We start from the raw sequence: 9,851 nt of genomic DNA, 5'->3' as shown, positions 1-9,851 counted from the left end.
TGTCCGTCCGTCTGGATCAACGCAAACTCCTCCTAGACCGTTTGAGCTACAGAGTTGAAGTTTGTATGTAGGGTTGTATAGGTATACTGCAGGGGTTGTATATCTCGGATTCAGCCGGATCGGATCACTATATCATATAGCTCCCATACAAACGGCAAAGTCACGAACAGAGACTTTTCTCAATACTTTCGTTATTTTCTGAGCTATTGTCGTTAAATTTAATATTGGTGAGTGAATAGGGATTCCCGGAGAGAAGGAAAATAACCCAATCTTCATTCGTTGAATTCAAAATGTGAACTGATTTTATTTACAAAAGTATTGTGTGTACATGAACTCTTAAACACTAGGAGGCGACAATTGTTCTTAAAAATACTTATTCTAATGACCCATGTTTCTCGGGGGTTGAAAATTATTTATATTTCATGCTCAGCGTTGGCCACTTGATAACGCGCCGCTGTAGTAATCTTAAGTGTTTTCCACAAAGTGTGGATGCATGTTTTGTTTGGTTTTTTAAGCAATAATTGTCATATGAATCTTTATGACTTATTTTGTGTTATATTTATACCCTTGCAAAAAGGGTATATTAATTTTGGTCAAAAGTGTGCAGCGCATAGAAGGAACCATATAAAGTATATATATTCTTGATCAACACGACGAGACGAGTTCAAATAGCCATGTCCGTCCGTCCGTCCGTCCGCCCGTCCGTCCGTCCGTCCGTCTGGATCAACGCAAACTCCTCCTAGACCGTAAGAGCTACAGAGCTGAAATTTTGCATGTAGGCTTGTATATACTGCAGGCGTTGTATATCTCGGATTCAGCCGGATTGGATCACTATATCGTATAGCTCCCAAACAAATGGAAAAGTCACGAACAGTGACTTTTCTTAATAACTTCGTTATTTTCTGAGCTATTGTCATGAAATTTAATATTGGTGAGTTAATTACGCATATAAACGACTATGCCAAATTTGATCAAGATCGGGTGACTATTCATATAGCTTGGAGCTATAGGAACGATCTTTCGAAAACAGTGACTTTTGTCAATAACTTCGTTACTTTTGCCGCGATTGCTTTCAAATTAAACATTTGTTAGTTTAATATATCTGTTAATGACTGTGCCAAATTTGATAAGGATCGGGTAACTATATCATATAGCTCCCATAGGAACGATCGGTGGAAAACAGTGACTTTGATCAGTATCTTCGTTATTTCCTATGCTAAGATTGTAGGCCGTTCTTTCGCAAACATTAGCCTTTTTAGCTCAAACGTTTTTTATCACTTTGATGGCTATAGTAAGGAAAGAGTTACCAAAATGTTGCAAGTGTATACAAACTTTGACGCGGTCGAAGTTAGCCCGCCTCTGGTTTTGTTTTCGTTTGCATATTTCTTGTTGCATCTGATTTGGTGAAGCCATTTCAAATGAAACCGTTGTTTAATCTTCAACATTCTGCGAGGGCCGGCAATGGGGCGTTTGGGATTCGTTTATTTTTATTAAGTTGTCTTAAACAAACTATTATTAATATTATCATTAGCAAGATGACTGACATTAAGGAAGCATGACCAGTTACATGATGGAATTTAAGCCTAGTAATTCAACATGATGTTCCTTTAACGATTTTAATTGACTTCCTATTGTTTCTAATTCTGCTGAATGATTTACCATGTTTGCTTCTACTGGATTCCATGCTATATTTGCTATGATACTAATATTGCCTACGTGCGAAGTTTTAATAGCTATGTACGACTCTGACTGAACGCTATGATGAGCTACTAGAATTTTATCTTCTGCCCTAGCTGTGCAGCCTGATCTGAGACTCAAAATTCCTTGTTCTGGTATGTTTAGCACCTCCGGCTCTTCGTTACCGCATTGGACTCTGGCCTTAGTTTTAGGTGGTACCTTGAATAACCAACTACTGCTGCTATCTAATTCTACCCAGTAAGATCTTGTCTCAACAATCGTTGTGTATAAGCAGTTAGATTTTGTATTCTGTTTAAAAGGTGTCAGCTCACAAGCATTATCATTGGCACCACTCCATGGCCAACTTCCTTCACATGTTCTTTTGTTCGACTGCCAGTTCCGACATTTTGCATAGCTGATTCAGACATTAAATGATACGCGTCTATTTTAAAATTATATATTAAGTACTGACTATCTATATGAACCATTACCATTTGATGATTATTCAATCGTACAGGCACTGGAATAACTTTATAAAGAAAAGACGGATGTCTACCAAACAGTGGTATTTTTGCATTTATAATTATTTTTCTATCTATGAAAATACCCTTGGCCGTCAACAGAATATATATATCTTTTAACTCAGTACCTGTCCTTTTACCTGGTAGTACTAATGCCTCGGACAACTTGTCCTTTATTTTTGTTAGTTCCAATTTCATTTGGCTTGGTTTTAAAATATTAGGGTTCAACCTACCATGGTTAATGTCTATTAAAAGATTTATAATTCCTGTCTGAATTTTTTCACATTCATCAACCACCGAACTTAATTGCCTTACAATCATGAAGAACTGCATGGATTCTCTATATACGTAATAGCTTTCTTTCAGTAATTCTGTCATATTTTCGATTCGGTTGTTCATGTTATGAAAATTATCATTTATTTCATCTATAGTTGTCTTAAGAATGTTTGCCGTGGAGTCTACTATCGATGTCTGCTTTTCTTCTAGATGTTTCAAGTTTTGCTGATTTGTCAGTAAACTTCTCATGTTTTCTTCCATCTGCACCCTGTCATCCGCATCCATGATGCCAAATAATATATGGTACAGTGAACCCATGAATTCAAACGGTGCTCGTTTGCTTCTTGGCTTATTTTGATTCATGAACAATCTATTATTTTCTTCGATTTCCGTAATTCGTTTTACTGTGCTGTTTAATACAAAATGGCACTGGTCTTCGAAATTATACAATTTTTGACATAAATCCCTCAATTTGGGAATCATTCTGTCACCTTGACTGAGCATTTCAAAATAGGCCGACATGTCATAGTATATAACCAGATCCCATGAGGATGCTACTACTTCCACTTCACATATTGGATCTAAGTATAATGCGGCTGTTGCGTTTAGTTCTTTTACCGTAATTTTTGGTCGATTATCTTTAATGCTTGCTGCATTCGAAAGTTGACAAAGCAGCACCAACATTGCTAACATCATTACGGTTCCTACTTTGGACAGATTACAGAATCTGGTACCTTTCCGATATCGCTTCTCCTCAACGTCTTCGGATGATTTTACCCCAACATTTGACTTTTACCACTCTTACTTTATCGTCCCTGCCTTTGTGAATTTCCTCAATCTTGCCCAGAGGCCACCTGGCTGGGTGACAATTCTCATCTTTAATCAGTACGACCTGTCCATTCTCTAAATTTTCTGTGGTTCGTCGCCACTTATTCCTTTGCTGGAGAGTATATAGATATTCGTCTTTCCATTTCAACCAGAAATCCTTTTTCATTTTCTGAATTAATTTCCATCTGTCTAAATTTCCAATTTTTTCTTCTGATATGGACTCAGCTGCTTCTAATGTTGGTCTTCCAATCAAGAAATGACCAGGAGTTAACACCTCATTATTGTCCATATCTTCACCAGTCGTATACAACGGCCTTGAGTTTAGTACGGCTTCTATCTGGTACAATAAAGTTGCCAGTTCCTCATATGTGAGGATACTATCTCCTATAACTCTTTTTAAATGATACTTGACTGATTTTACTCCAGCTTCCCAAATACCTCCGAAGTGAGGTCCTGCCGGGGGCTAAAATGCCAGCTTATCTGTTCTCGTTCTAGAATAGGAGCAATTTGAACATTATCTTGAACTGCTTTTTTGAGCTCTTCATCGAGTCTCCTAGCTGCTCCCACAAAATTCGTCCCATTATCGGAGTATATGTTAGCGCACTTACCCCGTCTTGCAACAAATCTTCGAAATGCTGCTAGGAAGGCATCAGTTGTCAAGTCACTAACAACTTCTAAATGAATTGCCTTAGTTGACAAGCACACAAATACTGCTATGTACCCTTTGAATGTTTTTGTCCCCGGTTTTTTGAGCATCTTATATGATATGGACCGGCAAAATCAATCCCCGTGTTATGAAATGGGGATGACACCGTTACCCAGTTTTTGGGTAGGTTACCCATAATTTGCTCCGCAGTTACTTGGCGGTATCTGGCACAAGTAACGCATTCCCTCAGGTATTTTTTAAGGGCGTTTCTTAAACCGAATATCCAAAATTTCCTTTGAATTTGGCTCCTCATAAGGTTAATTCCTCCGTGTAAGGTTTCTTTATGAGCATCTTTAATTAACAGCATTGTTAAATGTGATTTATCTAAAATCACAGGATGTTTAGTATCAAAACATATGTTGGCATTTTGTAATCTTCCCCCCACGCGCAATATTCCATCGTTATCCAAAAATGGATTTAAACTCAAAATTTTGCTTTTCATGTCAATTTGCTTCTTCTGCATAAGACATGATATCTCTCTGCTAAATTGATATGCTTGTTGATGTTTAATTATAAAATTTTTAGCATTCTTAAGCTCATTGACGGTTAGATATGATGGGTACACCTTATCTCTTTTTTTAATGCTAATAAATCTTAATACATATGCCGTAATTCTGGCCAGCTTATTCAGGAATACTTTTCAATTAGCCTGCATAATACTACTCTCTGTATTTAATAGTACGGAATTTACCATAACCTTGTCATCATCTGATTTTTGTTTAGGCCATTTGTTTTTTGCCTCACCGAGCCACTTTGGCCCATTCCACCACAATTCACAATCCTTTAATTTATTTGGATAAATACCCCTTGAAGCTACGTCTGCAGGGTTATCTTCAGATTTTACATGGTTCCATGTTATTTCTTTGATTTTTAGGATATCCTCTATGCGACGCCTTACGAATTTTTCTTTACTAGCACCGTTCTTTATCCAGCACAGTGTAATAGTCGAATCACTCCAAGCATATATTTCAGATGGAGCAGCAATAGATTGCTGGACTCTTTGTAGCAATTGCGATAGCAAGTGTGCTGCACATAATTCCAATTTAGGAATAGTCTTCCTATTTTTGATTGGATTAACTTTGTTCTTGCTGGCTATTAAGGTGACTGCCTCACCTATTTTAGCATATACCACAGCAGCATATGCCTTTTCTGAAGCGTCAGCAAAACCATGAATCTGTAACAACATATTAGGCTGGGTCTTGATCCATCGGGGTAGTCTGATTTCTTCCAGATACACCAAATTATCCCTGAAGGATTTCCACTCTGTTGTTTCGTTATCGGACAACTCTTGATCCCAATTTTGCTCAGCTAGCCACAACTTCTGCATAAATAACTTGCCTATTACCGTTACAGGTGCTAGCCAACCTAGTGGATCATAAATCTTGGCTCGTGTGGATAGCACACCTCTTTTATTCACCTTTCTGTTCTCGTCACAGTGTACCTTAAACTTAAATTCGTCTTTAATTGGTTCCCACTGCAACCCCAAGGTTTTAATTGCCTCGTTCTCATCAATTTTTAATACTTTATTATCGCCTGTATCAATAACCTCTTCAATAATTTCGGACTTATTCGAAATCAATTATCTCAAATTCATTCCTGCTTTTTCCAGCTCTCTGGAAACCTGTTGAACTTTGCGTTTTGATTCTTGTACGGTAATACCTCCAGTCATTAAATCATCCATGTAGAATTCATCTCGGATAATTTCAATAATTTTACTATTACTAGAATCGCTGACGGCAATATCCATGGGTGTAGATTCTTATCCAGACAAAACGGACACGACTACTATTACTAGAATCGCTGACGGCAATATCCATTGGTGTAGATTCTTATCCAGACAAAACGGACACGACTACGGAATTGGAGTTTTGATCGGTTGAGAAGGGGTCGGAACCGATATAGATGTGGAGACCTGCAAACGCAAGGACAAATCAGAAGTCTGTTCTCCCGCCTTCTTACGCATTCGAGACTCAGTAGCGCTAAACTACAAAACTGAGACTAGGCAGCTTTAAACTCTTGCGAGAGTGTAAGAAAACTGTCGGATAGACTTATCATACTATTTTTTGTTTGCCGCATGAAAAGTTCCATTTTATCTTCCACGATGGAATGCATGATATGCTGCAATGTGAGCACGGGTTATTGTCAAGTTAATTATAAAAATGTGACTAAGGGCGAGTGCAAGCTACAAGAAAGACCATACAGACTATACAGGTGCAATTAAGAGCAAATACATATATATTTAGCAGGTTATTAATTTAGCTTTTCGCAGAAATTCGTTTGTCAATTGCCCAGGGAAGAGCATTCTCTTGTACCCGAAAAGGGCCTGGAAATTTCTCGGCCAAGAGACCCTTTTAAATTGGTGCCGAGATCAATAAATTGAGCCTGATTAAATATACACGTATATACCCCTCATGCGGGAAAGCAGTCTAAGCTCCCCAATAATTTATGAGGCATTCAAGGGATACCTAGAAAGAGATTGGCGCCCAAAAGTGTCCACCTATAAATGTGCTGACTTCTAACCGGATCCGAGCAAAAGATCGTTGAGACTTCTGAGGCCGCTAGACCGGCACTCGCTAGTTTCCTTCCCCCCTAAAGTTCGTCCGTACATCTCTATAATGAGATAAATCACCATTTGTTGTGTGCCTACTTTTAAGACGAATCGATCAGTGTTTAGTAATGAATAACATGACTGATGTAGAACTGTTTAACACTAGATATGTGCGGTTAAGAGAATTCAGTCTCTTTTCCTTTTGGAGTTCAACCTGAACGCACGTCGAGACTCGCTGCACAAACCTGGTGACAAAAATGGAAGCCAGTAATGGAAACAACGATTCAGGAATCCCTGAAATCCTCAACTCGCCGATATCAGAAGTGGGATCTAACTCAAGAGCAACAATAAATGAGGAGCAGTTTCGCATTTTATTAGAACAACAAAATCGAAACTTCTGGAGCTATCAAAAACTTTTCATGCATCGCCTAGTAAGCCTCGACAAGATGGTGAAATTGTTTTACCGAAATTTAACTCTCATCGTCATCGACATCGTTCTAAAAGAAAAACCATTGAAAGTGGTTGTCGCAGATTTGCTACCCAGTCATCACATGGGAACAGCTTAGACAGCTTTTCGAGCAAAGATACGAAAACTCGGAGACACCCGCCGCAACTATTTTGAATTTGTTGAACGCCACCGAAATTCTGAAGAGTTTTTTTTTTTTTTTTTTTATTTCATTTAAAACATTGCTAACATAATTACAAATAACATAACAAGGGAACAAACATACGAAGTCGGGCATAATGAAAAAAGGATTACGGTTACTGCGGGACGACTTTTCGGTATTGCTTCGCAGACCGTGTGCTTCTTTAATTCGCCGACCTTTCCCTCTCCAACTGCCTAAGTTTCTTCATCACGTGTGCGGCGAAGGCGGCGGCCGCCTGCCACACGTTAGAGTTTGCGACCATCATCCCGGCGAGGTTACACTGCGTCACCGGCTCGCCCTTGACCCTCTCCAACCGGTGTCTTTCCTCGTCAAATCTTGGGCAGTGTTGCAGCACATGACTCGCATCTTCTATTATGCCAGCGCCGCACCATGTGCACTCGTCGGAGACATCGTGGTGGAACCTCTTCAGGTAACTCCTGAAGCATCCGTGGCCGCTCATGAGCTGAGTAAGGTAGTAGTCAACCTCACCATGCTTCCTCGACACCCATTGTGTGATGTCCGGGATTAGTGCATGGCTCCACCGTCCCTTGGGCGAGGAGTCCCACCTCTCTTGCCATCTGCGCATGGAGTGCTGCCATGCCATGAGTCGCGCCTGTCCTCTTGGTTGGGTTATGTTGCTGCCACTTGATTGCCTTGATGCTACAAACGTGGCCGACGCAATTGCCGCACATTCATCGATGGGCATCATTCCAGCGATCACCAGAGCTGCGTCATCGGATATGGTGCGGAAAGCGCTACACACCCTAATAGCACTTAGACGATGAGTCGACTCGAGGCTCCTCCTGTAGCTCCTAACCTCCACACCTTTAATCCACGAAGGAACTGCGTACAGGGCAGTGGATTTTACTACGCTCGATAGTAGCAGGCGCCGTCCTTGCTTCGGGCCACGCGTATTCAGCAATATACTGGCTAGGGACCGGGCCGACGCAGCTGCCTTGCTACTGCAGTATTCTAAGTGCTCCTTGAAGGACAATCTAGTGTCAAGCATGACACCTAGGTATTTAATGGCACGCTTGGATACCACGAGGGAGTCACCTACTCTGATTGTTGCGGTTTCGACGCGCTTCCGGCTGCTAATGAGCACCGTCTCGGTCTTTTGCGCTGCCAATTCAAGCCCTGCGGCCGATAGCCAGTGGCCAACTTTGGCTATCGCCACGCTACAACGTTCTTCGGCGACGTGAAGGTTCTTCGCCGAAACCACCAGAGCGACATCGTCAGCAAACCCGACAATGTGTGTGTGCTGCTCGAACTCAAGGCGCAGGACTCCGTCGTACATGGTGTTCCATAACAAGGGGCGCAGGACGGATCCTTGTGGAACAAGGATTCTCCTGTCGCGAAAGTAGCTCCGCACGCAGTTCATCAGGTAGCTTGGGATATTGAATGTTGCCAGCGCGTCCAGTATGCGATCCCACCTTGCTGAGTTAAACGCGTTCTTCACGTCGAGCGTCACCACGATACAGTATTCTTTACTGCCGCCTTTCCATCTAGAGCCGTCGATTGCCTCAGCTGCCAAGTGAACCACACGGTTTATTGCGTCGATTGTGGATCTGGCCTTTCTGAATCCGAACTGGTGCTCGGATAAGCCCCCGCCTGCTAATATCGCCGACTCCAGTCTCGAGGAAAGCATCGGCTCTAGCACCTTGCTAGCTGTATCCAACAGGCAAATGGGCCTATACGAGGATGCCTCGTCTGGTGGTTTTCCGGGCTTGGGCAACAACACAAGGTTTTGTAACTTCCACCTGGTGGGAAAGACTCCTTCTCTTATGCATTTTGAGTACAACTCCGTGAATACATGAGGGAGTATCGTTACTGCCAGTTTAAGTGCGATGTTGGGGATAGAGTCGGGACCCGGGGCTTTATTTGGCTTTTGACGCCTCACCGTCTCGATGACCTCAGCAAGCCAGCATTCTTCCACTTGAAGGTGTGTCCCCAAGGGAGACACATGCGTTAACTCCGGGGCGTCGGGAAAGAGGCTGCTGACGATGGAGCGTACAGTGGTTGTGTCTGATGGGGATGACTGCCTGTTTCCGTGTACTCGTTTGACCACCGTCTGGTAGGCTTTGCCCCAAGGGTCTTGTTCTGCCGAGTCACATAGCTCGAGGAAACATTCTCGCTTGCTGTCCCTGATCGCCACCTTAAGGGCTTTCCTCCGCCTTCTGTACTCCAGACCGAGTGCCTCGAAGTTAAGCGAATGTCTTGCCCGCTGATATAGCCGTCTCGCTCGAAGACAAGCCCTTCTGGCATCAGCGATTGCCTCGTTCCACCAGCAGACTGGGGTGTGGTGGCGCGAGAATGACCCTCGCTGGGCCATGCTGGCAACACACGCTTCATCGAGTCTCGACATGATCAGGTTCGTAGCCTCTTCTGCGTTTGTGTTGGGGCACTCCGTGAGTCCTTCCAGGCTTTCAGCGAACAAAAGCGGATTGAAAGCGTCCACCTTGAAGGATTTCCGAAGCGGTAACGTTCGCGCTGGCGGGTGCCTGTTTCTGCCTACGGAGAATGTCACTATTTCATGGTCGCTGGCAGAGTATGCCATGCCTACGCTCCAAACAGCCGAAGCAGCAATACTGTCGCTGGCGTAGGAAAGATCCACCACCGATCCTGTGCCGGCCCTTCGGAAAGTGTGT

This window comes from Drosophila willistoni, unplaced genomic scaffold (assembly GCF_018902025.1).
Source record: "Drosophila willistoni isolate 14030-0811.24 unplaced genomic scaffold, UCI_dwil_1.1 Seg85.1, whole genome shotgun sequence".
In the NCBI taxonomy this organism is placed as follows: domain Eukaryota; kingdom Metazoa; phylum Arthropoda; class Insecta; order Diptera; family Drosophilidae; genus Drosophila; species Drosophila willistoni.
This window is presented reverse-complemented; position numbering follows the sequence as displayed.